Source organism: Anas platyrhynchos, chromosome 18 (assembly GCF_047663525.1).
Source record: "Anas platyrhynchos isolate ZD024472 breed Pekin duck chromosome 18, IASCAAS_PekinDuck_T2T, whole genome shotgun sequence".
Taxonomy (NCBI): domain Eukaryota; kingdom Metazoa; phylum Chordata; class Aves; order Anseriformes; family Anatidae; genus Anas; species Anas platyrhynchos.
Genome location: NC_092604.1, coordinates 13,057,984 through 13,070,400, shown reverse-complemented (window position 1 = coordinate 13,070,400; position 12,417 = coordinate 13,057,984). Strand labels below are relative to the sequence as shown.

The 12,417-nt window shown below is 50.4% G+C and overlaps 1 long non-coding RNA gene across 2 annotated transcripts; it reads right to left on the bottom strand.

Annotated features, from left to right (window-relative positions):
- Nucleotides 1-2,654: 2,654 nt before the first annotated feature.
- Nucleotides 2,655-4,811, bottom strand: LOC110353583 (uncharacterized). 2 transcript variants are annotated; one of them, XR_003501040.3, is made up of 3 exons: nucleotides 4,684-4,811; nucleotides 4,366-4,434; nucleotides 2,655-4,153 (listed from the first exon to the last, which is right to left on the bottom strand). It is a non-coding gene; the product is annotated as an uncharacterized lncRNA (long non-coding RNA). The 2 variants fall into 2 exon arrangements; XR_002404279.4 differs by having other exon boundaries at nucleotides 4,575-4,805.
- Nucleotides 4,812-12,417: the final 7,606 nt, after the last annotated feature.

Genomic DNA, 12,417 nt, shown 5'->3' with positions numbered 1-12,417 from the left:
AGTGCGGAGCTGCTCCAGGTGATCCCAGCAACGCCAATGGAGCTCCCTCACACCCCACCGTCGGTCTGCCAAGCAAACAGCACACCCAGCTCATCCACACCCACGGAGATACAGGCTTGTGTCAAAAGCAGATTTGGAGAAAAGCTGAGACCTACAGGCAAGGCACAGCTGCTGGAGAGGCAGAGACATTGAGAGGAGGGTTTGTGTCCCCAAGGCTTTGCATGAGCCTGTGGGGCCTTGCTAGCATGACAAGTAGCAATGGTGAGAGTGAGGAAACGTTCACAGTCTCTTGAGCAACAAATACCACGAGGAGCCTCTTCAGTTCTCAGTTTCAGCTCTGGAGGCCAACAAGACGTGAATGCGTGTCAAGCTTCGTGTCAGAAGGATGCTGACGTGCAGCTATAGCCCCGTCTGACAGGCAGCCCCGCTACCTGTGGCTTTCCTCAGCTCCGTGCAGGCTCCTGCTGCCCACAAGCCCTGCAGCAGCAGCGGTGGCAGGGAGCTCGGCACGGCCGGTGGGCAGCAGCGCGCTCTCTGCACCTGATGGCACAGCTCGGGCACGCTTCTGCCTGGATGGGGGCTGCAGGAGAGCTGTGCCCCTGGCCGTGGCCCAGCTGGCCGTGCTCTGCACTCATTGGCGTTTAGGAAACGCCGTCCTTGCTCCAAGAGCCGCTGCTGCACTGAAGTCAGCAGAGCTGAGGCAAAACACTGCCCCCCCCACGACCCCCCCTGCAGTGGGCAGCTCACGCCCGGTGCCCTGAACAACCCGAGCTGCGAGCACCAGCAGCACCGAATTCTGCTCCGCTCTGGGAGCGAGCCAAGGCTGTGAATGTCAGGCACAGGATGTGATTTCCTGCCCCTCCTGCAAAAGGAAGCTACAGTCCAAAAGGTAGAGAAAGAACTATTAATCCCAGAACAACCATTTAATGTTGATGTTCACATGATGCAGCTGCAGGAATACCACTTCAATTCAAACACAACTTGTAATACGCCAGGCATGCTGCACTCATGACACAGAGCAGGAGATACCAGATCCGGGTGCCAAGAAGAGGAATTAGTATTCACAGGCCCCTAAAGAAGGATGCCTCTAGGACCATTGCTCCTTGGACAGAACTCTTTAATCAAGAAAATACGAGAAAACAATTTTAAAAACTGCAGATCCAGTTCTGCTTTATACCGCCTATGTGAGCCAACAGCAGCGAGGTGCTGGGCTCCTTGGGAAAGGAGCAGCTTATGGAGTGAAAGGAAAACTAATGCACAACCCCAGCAGGTTTACTTCTGCACGGTCTTTAAAAAGAGATGGGGAAATAAGCAGCGCTATTGAGTTAGCGCCGAGATGGGCTGCACAATTCCAGTAGCTGCTGCCTGCTTCAGCACAATGAAGCGGGATGAATAGGAGCCCTAATGCGGCTGACTCACCCTCATTACTCAACAGCCGAAAATGGGGGGGGGAGGGTGTCTCTGGAGGAGATCAGAAAATATATTTTTAGGTGTGAGGCTGTGCGGATTATGCAGCCAAGCCTCAAGGGCCTGTTATTTTCCATGGACTGCATCTGTACGAGTGTAAGAACTCTCCCGCGTGCAGAGCTCAACAACTACTTTTGTTCTCGGAGCGTCTGCAACCGTTTGTGAAAGACTGACAGACATGCATGCGCAGACACACGCCGTGCTGTCACCGGGACCTGCCTTCTGTTCCTTCCCACTAAGGTTTTCCTCAGCCTAAAATAAAAAGTATGTTCTGTTGTGCCCTTCATGCAAGAAAATATAACACGGGAGCGTTTATTTACCTATGAACACCGTAATCTTCATAGATCGATATTAAAACCCTTCACATTTATTTTCACTGCCTCGTTCAATTGAACTTGGAAATTCCAGGGTATCTTGAGAGAGTGCTGAACAGCTGCAAACTAGCCCGGGGATCACATTCCCACAGATGGTATTAGAGTCCAAAGCCCTTCACGTTTGACTGCGGGATATGTACAGGTCAAACGAGAAGTTACACTGTCTGGGAACGAAGTTTCACAATCCTTGCAGACGGCGTTATTTCGTTTTGCAGTTCTTTGCTTTAATGCCGTTCACTTGCAAACTGCTATTTTGCGGAGGGGGGGTTCTGCAGAGGTAATTCGAGGCCAATTCACTCCCACGAGAGGCCATCTTCTGTGTACATTGTGCTATCTCCAAACCTTGTAGCTCCTGCACCAGCAGCAAGGCTTGAAGCGGTGCTTGCAGCACTAACCTGACACGTGTCCAGAGAGGGGCATCGGGCTTTGCAGCGCTCTGGGGAGGTGACTGGGAGCCTTTAACTGCAGATCGGCTCAGGATTATTAATTACACTTTGCCCAACTTCTTTACCTCATTTTACAACCTGTCAGAGACACGCAGGGAGTTTACCAGATGGGGAAGGAGGAGGATGTGGACAGGGGGTGGCTCTCGCTGCCGTACCTGCTCTGGCCCGTGCACATCACCCAGAGCACAGCACCACTAACAACAGAGTTTGCCCAGGAAGAGGCAAATGTTCGGTGACAAACAACGACTTGCTCTTGCTTGACACTTGCAGCACTAGGAAGGATGCTGTGAAGCCCAGAAAGACCAAAAAGCATAAAACCACAGCACCTGCCCAACCAGGAACTGCTTCGGTGTGCTGACTGCTGTGCTCAGCAACAATCCAGAATTTGAACTTTGGAATATGTATTTGGGAGGCAGTGACCTTGCAAAGACTCATAAAAGTTAGAAAAAAAGAGACAAAGCTTAAGAGAAACCCATCTTCTTATGATGGCTACTTCAGAAATCAGGTGAGCATGAGGACCCCAGGTACCTGCCCTTTGGGCAGCATGGGCACTGCCGCATTCAGCTCGCACCCAGCTGCTGCCTGAAGAGGTGAACTCTGCAATAGGCTTTTTTTTTTTTTCTTTTTTTTTTAAACCAAAGCTCAAGAGCTGTTTGGCAGATACATGCTTCGGATTGCTAGGCAGGCACAAGGATTTGCTGTCTGTGTAGCTGAGAGGCTGGCCTGACTCCCCCAGGAGCTTTGTCTCCTGACCTCGCGCATTCAGCAGACACTGTAAAGGGCACAGGGGTCAATGGGCAGCCCGCTTGCAGCAGCCAGGGCAAGAGAGAACTGTGCTTTGGAGACAAATGATCGTAGGCATGGATATATAAGAGTAAGACAGACCAGGGGAGAAGAGGTGGTGGGAGCACACCAGGCAGTTTCTCACACCGTGCCCCTCCTCGAACTGCCCGAAGAGCTCGTGGCCTCCAGTGGAAACAGCTGAAAGCGGGCGGTAAGCACGGACACGGGACGAGCACTGCTGCCCATCGAGCTCTGCAGCCTTCTCAGCACCCACAGCCCACCCATTTTACGTCGGCCTGGCCTGAACATCTGCAGTCAAGGGCTGGTCCAGGCTGTCCGTGCTCCAGGCTGTCCCCGGGATGCAGAAAGACCAGAATTATCCAAGCAGGTCTGGACTGAATCCACCTACCCTGCCCGCTCTGCTGCAGCCTCAGAGCTTTCCAGAGGTATTCACAAAGTCTGTCTTCCCGTGAGCTTCCAGAATTAATCACCAGTGTATGAATTTGGCTTCCCATCCCTCTTCCCAGCTGACAGGAATTGATGGCACCAACTGCCATCACCACGAAAGACAAGTGATTCCTTCACTAGCATGGCAGACATACGCCAGCCAGGAAGAGATCTGATCATCAGACTTGCTTGTTTTGGCTTTTCCATGCACAAAAGGCTGTTTTTCTCAGAATTAGGGTGACTGCAACAATCTGTTTTTAGACAGAGTTAGAACCACAAGATAAAAGAGGCAGAAATCTTCTCATCTGCATATTTATCATCAAAATGCAGCAACTGCATAATTTAAGCTTAGTGTTAAAAATATTGTATGTATATTTTAAGGTTTTCCTACTCAGGTGCAAAGGAGACGTGCTTTCACTAAGGAGGTTAATTATTTCCTAATGGTGTGAAAACAACAGAAAAAAAAAAAAGAATCAAAAGGAATTTTTTTACCCTCCCCCCTACCCCGAGGCGCAGCGCAGAGACATCTCCGTCCACATCCCCATCGCTCACAGACACACGGTGAGGCGACTGGCAACAACGGGGCTGAGGCTCCTGCTGGTGGGGTCCCACAGATCCTGAGGAGGCTCTGGACACCTGGATGAAGGCACAAGTTGCAGGTGAGTTGTGCAGAGCAGGGGCAGGCTCTCGGCTCACTGATGCTCCCCAAGAGGAGCAGCTCTCCCCAGCAAGGGACGGGCACAGCCACCAGCCCCAGGTGGCTCTGGCAGAGGGCTGAGCGTTGCCAGCACCCAGGGTGCCCGCGGCTGGGCACACACCGCATGCAGCCTTCACCAGCCCCAACCCACCTGCTCAGGGAGAGGACTCACTCACCCCGAGCTGCCCTGGCTCACTGCTGACTTTCCACTGGCTGCTTCCTTAAAAGAGACGTTTCTTACATGACCTCCGCTCTGCCCATATGGATGTGTGATGTTGCAGGCAGGACCTTGCATTTATGCTAGGAAGCACCCCCTGCTCTGCTCTGCTCCTCGCGGGCAGCCCTGAGCAGCTCACTCACTGCTGAGCACCGGCCATGCACTCAGCAGGTCCCACACAGGCTGCAGCCCGACTGTGGCAGCTCCCCGTGCTCTGCTGGCTTCGTGTCCTCACGCAGCCACACGACCCACCCTGCTGCCACGGCCCCGCGGTGCCCGTAACCAGCTGAGGTGCAGATGTGGCTTCTGTTTAAAGAGACAACTTGGAGGGGCAGCACATGACAACACACCACAGCCTGAAGACAGCCGATCAAACCAATAAATCCCTGCTCGCTCCCCAACAGCTGTAGCCCAATTAAACTCAACAGTTCACAGGTGTTCACGTAATGACTTTAACACAAAATGCACCGTTCCCTTTAGGGGCCTTTAAAAAAATTTAGAGCTCTTTAAATTTTATATACCAACAACATCAAACCAAAGTAGGAAATAATAAAGAAGGAAAGGAGATAGAGCAAAGAAAATAACACAGTGTCAGCATCAGCAACAGCCTAATTAAACAATAGCCACCAGGAAAACGCGCGTCCTGCTCGCCCAGGCACAGCCCTCTCGAGTTCCGTGTGCCGACACGAGAGCAGTTTTCTGCCCAGCCTTTGCAGAGCAGCGCAGCAGCCACGCTTTCATTCATCAGGTCCCTCTGCCTCCTCGGCACAGCGCAGTGAATGAACGCACCCAGCAAAGCGGAGGCCTGAGTCGATCGCTTCTCTCCAGCTCCTACCTTCCCCCCGTCAGGAGGCTGAGCCTGGGCTGCTCCGCGTGGCGTGCCAGGAGGCAGAGCCGCACACCTCTGGAGGTGGCTGCTGACCCCGCAGCTCGCTGAGCCCTTGCAGCACGTGTTAGTGGACTCAGGGAGCCCCCGACGCTGACACCTTCACTGTTCAGGCTGCCTGCACCATCTGTTTGCTCTGTGCCAGCAGCAGCTCTTGCTAGGTGCCTCCTCGTTCCCAGGTTTGTTACACCTTGCTCGCAGTTGGGGCCACGACACCGTTACACCCTGTGTGGCTCTGCCACAGCCTGCAGGTGTTCCTCTCCTTCTCAGTCCCCTTCTCTCCCACCTGCTCCCACCGAGCTGCAGACACGAGCCCGTGGCAGTGCCAGGACCACAGCTTGGAGCTGCGGGAGGGACGAGGGGACAGGAAAAATGATTCTCGTAAACACAGAGAAGGAAGCAGCAGGCTGGAGGAGAATGGATACTTTGTGGACCTGGCAGGGCCCTGATGAGGTGAAGAAACAGCAGTATGGCAGGCTTGCGGGCATCTCGGCCCAAGGCTTCTTTATTACTGCCCTTGATTAATGATGTGATTGTGACTCCTGGATTTCCTATGGTGAGGAAGCCAAAGCGGATCTGAAGCTTCTGCTTTGAAGCAATTCTGGCTTCAGCTTTTCATTCTTATAAAGATACGTGAAGTACTCTTACAAAGAAACAGTTCTGTCCAAAAGATTTTTTATAGGGGAGCAGTGAAAAAGATGCCAGCTCTGTTGTCAGTCAGAAGGTCCTGGGAGGGGAAATCAGTTTCTCTCCATCTTACCAAAAACTAAGAGCATGAAACACTGAAATACTTCAAGGCTTCGAAATATGAAGTTACAGTGCCAAAACAGTGTCAGAGGGCTTTTCCAGGGACCCTAAAGAGGATAAAAGCCAATCGTGGTGGGCCTGCGAAGCCAGGAATTTGCACAGGACCAAACCGGGCAGCTCCAGATCTTGAAGTCCGGTTTTTCACTGCACAGCCAGCAGCAGGAAATCCCTGCCTTTCCCTGCATGTGAAATCTGGAATCTCTTCCTAGAACCAAAAGGATGCAGGCTTCCATCCTCTGTCGTCCATGCACAGAGGGGGTTAGGAGAGTGCTGCCAACGTCCTGCTGGCACTGCAAAATGTAATCTGCCTACAAAGGGCTCAGAGCAGTATGGGGGGATTTGCAGCTGCACATCTCATCCACACACCTACAGCAGCCAGCACACTGGGCCCCAACCTGGGAGACTCCTTTAGGAATTACTGTAATATAAATAGTAAATAAATAGGAATAATTATCTGAGGATGATAACCAGTGATTTAGATATGAAAAGGCCCCGGGATGCAAGTGCTAATCTCCGGAGATACTTAGCCATCCTTTCAAGATGCATGAAGACACATAACTAGGCTAATTACAACGGAAAATGTCTCTTGTATATAAACCTCATCTAAATTCAGAAGTGGTGCAAAAACAAATTGAGAAGATACCCAGGAAAAGTTCAATAGTGTAGCTGGGAAAGGTTAATTTTTAGAGATTATTTTAAGATAACCCAGAAACTCCTTAAATACAAAAATAATTAAACCTGAAATAGCAACTGCAAGTGTCACACCAGAAAGGCACTCTAAAATGAACAGAACTATTGAACTGTGGAAGCATCATGGCAAAAAACACAACAATTTCATTTTCTTAGTTTAGTTTCAATTTATAATTCACACGAGTAGCTTAAACACGTCGATTTGAGATCAAAACAGAACTGCAGGTTACATAGCATCTGTTCTATAGGAGGGTGCTGTGTGCACTGAGATAATTTTAGATGAATGTGTTATAAACAAGATCTGTGGAACATTGCAGAGTAGCAAGTTTTGAGAGAGAAAAACATACAGTTTAAACGCATAAATTGTTTAGAATGTTTAGCGCATGGTTGTAAAGCGATCAACCCAGTAATCTGCTTCTGCAGCAGGACAGCTCGTGGAGATGAAACAGTTGCTTCCTCTGTATTTCAGGCGAGACTCGTTCACCATTTGGAGAAGCACACCCTCACTCTGCAAACCTGGCGATCACAAACCACAGCTTCCAGCCGCTGTGCTTCTCTCCTAACAGGTCTGCCTCCAGTCTGAGACTGAAGGCTCCTCACCGACCCAGTACAATGGTGCCAGGTCATCTCTCAGCAGACTTTATCAATCCCACAAGTCCAACAGAAACTCAGATGGGAATTAAACATTTAAATCCAGAAGTGTAAGTTAGTTATAATTAGCTGGATATGTATTTCTTTATAGATTTTTTTTGCCATGTTGAAAAGAGCAGGTGTGCGTGTAACAGGTACTTCTGACACACTAAGCATCAAGTCACGGATACAAGAGTAATCTGTGTCTTTAACCAAACCTAAATGCATCTTCGTGGTAGAGGTATGGTTCAGGTTAGAAAACAGCATTTCATATGTGAACACGTTAGAAAAAGGCACTTTGTATGTGAGCGTTAATGAACATGCATCAAAACATTTTCCTAGCAGAATGCAAGATTTGGAAAAATAATTTGAACCCAGCTACAAAACACACGACAAAAGTCAGTTCAACTGATTGATAATCCTGTTCAGGCTGCCGTGGAACACTTCCCTGAAATGATTCCTCCCTTGCTAGGTTATTTATGGTTTGCTTTGTAGCCTGACAGCAGCAACTGACACCCTGCAAGGAATCAGGCTAAGAAGGGAAAGCAGCTAGCACCAGCTCCCTCCGCGACACCCTAACCTTCTGCTTCCCAGGCTGAGGCAATCTCGTAGCAAGCCGCCACAACTCACACGCTGCAGGGGCACCGTGCTGCTGCAGGGCTCGTGGCCCCACGGCTGGCTGTGCTGCTGGACACGGAGTGCCCAGGTACAGACTGACTCTGCAGATCTACTGAGACCTGCAGCACCGTAAGAGTCCTCACCCAACAAAACCAGTGCCGAATTGTAGTGTTTTTCATCATCTAGAGCCAGGTCTAATTATAACTTGCTGCCCTAGTAATAGCCCAGTCCCACTAAAGCGCAGTTGCTCCCGAGCCCTTCTTTCTTCCCTGGCTTTCCTCGCCATCCCCGAGCCTGCTGAACCGATGTGAGACAGCCACATGAGGCACTCCCCACCCAGTGATTCCATTCTGCTGCCACAAAGACCGGCTGGAGGCTGCAGCAGCTCCGCTCTGCCCCGTGGAGCACAGACAAATGGGTCTGGCCCTGTACCACGGCTGCCCCTGCAAACCCTGCTGCAGCTGCGGAGGAGAGCGGAGGGCAAGGGAGCATCAGGTGGAGGCACAGAGCCACAGCAGCACCAGCAGGGACACCAGTCCCACCTCTGCTGGGTGAAACTGCCCAGCAGCAGCAGCCCTCAGCAGAAGTCAACAAAGTCTGGTTTCAGCAGAGCAGGGCTGTAGGGGAGGGAGGGCCCTGGTGCCAAGTGAAGGCACAGCCACCCTGCAGCCAGCGGCGGCCTCCTGCAGTGCTCTGCCAAGGGACAAACTGCTCCGACCCTCTGAAAGCACACTGCCTGGCACAAAACAGCAAGCTGGACAAGGCTGGGGTTGTGGGGCAGTGCAGACAGGACACCCCGTGGCCAGGCAGGGTGTCCCCTGTCCCGCTGCAGCCTTGGGGGCCGGGCTGTGGCGAGGGCAAGGAGTCCATCTGCTGTCTGCACGGGCTGCTCGCTGACCTCCTCCCACCCTTCCCAGACACCAGCCGCTTCCCCACACTCATCTCCTGGTGTACTGAGCCAATGCTCTGTCACTCACAAAGTTTATATTTAAATAAGCCCTTCTGTTGAACTCAAATTAAATATAACTCGGTTGAATGTGATACCATGAGAGAACCGAGGCTGGAGGCAAGAGAGGGAACGCAAAGGAGATCACAACCGAACAGACAGATGTCAAGCTGCGACGTTAGCGCCAGGCTGCACATCTGACTCTGGTGGATGCCGAGTTTGTTTCTTTTCAGCCCTGCTGTGGTATTGGTTGCAGTGTGGTCATCCTCATGTGTCCTTCTGCTTTATGTCTCTCACCAGACAGGCACAGATCTTCAGGTATTACAGACAGAATGGAAGTTCAAACACTCCTCGCCCTGACCTGTCAGCACTTACAACAGCACCGGACTGACAGAGGCACGAGCAGGGAAGTCGGCACCTCCAAAAAGGCAGGGACCTCAGGACAGATTTTGGGGTCTGCTGACAACAAAAGCCATCAGCTCTCAGCTAACGCCGCACTGCAACCGCTCTGTGCTGCCTGCAGCACTCGCTGCACTTCAGGCCAGTGACTCGCTCTGGGCTCTTTGAGCAGGGCTCAAAATCTGCCTGGGGAGAGGGACCCGGGCGGCTGGATGCGAGAACAGGCCAGAGATGGGTGTGTGCGCACCAGCAGGGGTGCAATTAAACAGCCAGGCATAAAAACCAAACAGCCATTAGATGATGAGGCAGTGTGACCACTGCAATAAGGCAGGAAAGGTGTACCACTGTGCTAGGGGCGTTCACAAGAAATAACACAAGAAAGTCAACCAGAGCTTCAGGCCTGTTGGACTCGGGTGTTCAAATCCGCTGAGCTGTGTGCTTAGTTCCCTAAAAATTCACTGGGCTTCGGGATGGACCACTTCTGGCAGCAGAAGAGATTTCATGCAGGACAATCAGCCACCAAAAGCCACATCAGGCATCACGTTATAAACCTGACTGACCCATCCACGTGGATTTAAGAAACTGGTCCTGTTAGCTGCATTGTAAGGAATCAAACAGAACTGCTCCTGTTTCTGTCCCTGTAGCCTAAAAGCAAATACTAAAATCCAGTCCAGATCTCCTCTGCTCTGACTGGCCGACTCCCTCTACGGCTCCCTGCTCTCGCTGGCAGCTCTGAACTCCACCGTCTGCACTTACAAACTGGGCCAGGGCAAGGACAAGCAGAGGAACAGAGGGAAAAGCTAGATCAGTAAACCTGTTGGACTTGCAAGAGTTAAAGATGCTGCGTGCCCCAGTGACTGTCTCCAGCACCGATAAAAGTCTGCGTTGAAACATATGCTAGGCAAGCCCTGCTTTGTCCTGCTGCAATCTCTTCAATTATTTTTTGTGTTGTGTATTTTACAAAGGATAAATCATGGAACATTTCAAGAAATGTTTTCTCATTCTAAAACTTATCAAAATATTGCTGACACTGATCCATGGCTGGGAATGTCATTCCTGAATAAACATGATGTCATTCTCATTCCATTCATACTTCTCCTGGACAGCTGCTGTCAGCCTCAGTGAAGAAAAATGCCACCTCACTGGTGACAGCTGCCACTTGAGGTACTTTGTGTATCAGCCTCCACACGAAAAAAAAAAAAAAAAAGAAAAAAAAAGAGCCAGTCATGCAGATGCTATTTAAAGTATGTTGCATCCTGATGAGAAATGCAGAAGTTAATATGGGGCAGGTTGCTCTGTGTCAAAAGTCCGGACGATGAAGAATAAGGACCATTTCTCACCTTCCCACGAAGCGAGGCTCAGACAAGGCCCATACTCCTGCACTGTAGGTGCGTTAAATACAAAAATACTGGATAAGACATACTTTGGTTGTGTTACTCTTGCTCATTTTAATCTAGCCCTGGAAAGCCTTCTGGAGCTTATAACTTACAGGGGAAGAAAGAAGTGCAGGAGCAGACGCTGTACTGATGCTCACCATGACTTTATAGTTACGGTGTCCCACTGGAGGTGACACTTTCAGCTCGACAGTCAGCTGCAAACGTGCTGGGGGTGCATCCCATCCTGATGATAACCACCCGGAACTTGGCAAAGCAGAAAACACCCAGGGAACAGACCCAGCGCTCTGTGCCCGGCGGTGCTTAGAGGAGCCCCTTGGTGCCAAGGGCTTCAGTCAGATTCCGAAGGGTCTACAAAGGACAGGCACGTGCACTACTGTGACAACCACACTCTAGGAGAGTTCAGAAGGATGCGGGTAGATGACGAGTCAGGCCAGAACAAAGAACATTTTGATTTCCAGTGACAGTTTTTATTACGTTCCTAGGCTGAAAAAAAAAAACAAAAAAAAACACCACCCTAAACCTTTAGTTTCCTCCACCACCAGCAGGGAGGAAAATGAAGACTTTAAATATCAGAAATCCATGACATGTGATGATGGAAATTGTTGTGAGGCAGTTCTAATTGCAACCCTCGCACTGACTCATTTTGCCTCAGTCTATGAAAGCACGATGTGCACTTCTGATCCATAGGCAGAATCCTGCTCGTGAATATAGATTTGCCTCTTTTCATATAGATCATATCAGAACAAAACTCACGAAACTATCAACAGCTAGGTCCCCTTCTTTCATCACATATTAACTGTAACAGACAGGCAGAGACTTCCCAGCCATATGTCAAATGCAATTCACCTCAGCACTTACACTCTGCTTCCTCTCTGCTGAATTTTGCAGGTCTTTCTGGTGAGACCCTGCCTCTCCCATAGGAAGCTATTTTTTGTGTCAAGGTGCCCCAGAACACTTCCCATGGCAGGAGGTGCTGTAGAAAACCCATAGCTGAGAAGTGGTCTGTGTCCCAAAGAGCACGCACAATACCCTCATCTCCACCCACCCAAGCAAGGAGAGAGAAAGCACACGGAATGGGAAAGAACCGTCTACAGTTCCTGACACGATAGCTTATGGAGCCTGCTGATCAAATTCATTTAGAAAATCCGCGACATTTTCCAACTTGGATAGGAGGTGATAAGAAGGCAAATAGCAACCACTGGCACAGCAAACACAGTTGGGCAACTTTCAATTTACCTGCCATGGAGGGATAGTACAACACGCAGATTTATAAGAAAACATTGCTTTTTCCAGGACCCCTGTCACACTTGCAATTTGTTGGCACCAGGACCTCCTGCAGCTGCTCTAGGAATTGCTCTGGGCTGGTGAGCCTCACCAGTTGCTTTCCAAGCATGGAGACAGACAATCCTTGCCCCAAAGAACAGCCCAGACTAAATCTGTTTTCTGCTCTTTCTGGCCTCCAACTAGCACTGCTGCTTCAGTGTCAAAGGGGCAGATGTATAATCTGGGAAACTTTCCAGATGCATCCTGAGCAAAGCAAAGCTTTGTGAATCACTGGTACTACGCAGGATCCTTCAATCTGTCACAGTACCACTGGCAGCACTTTATATGTG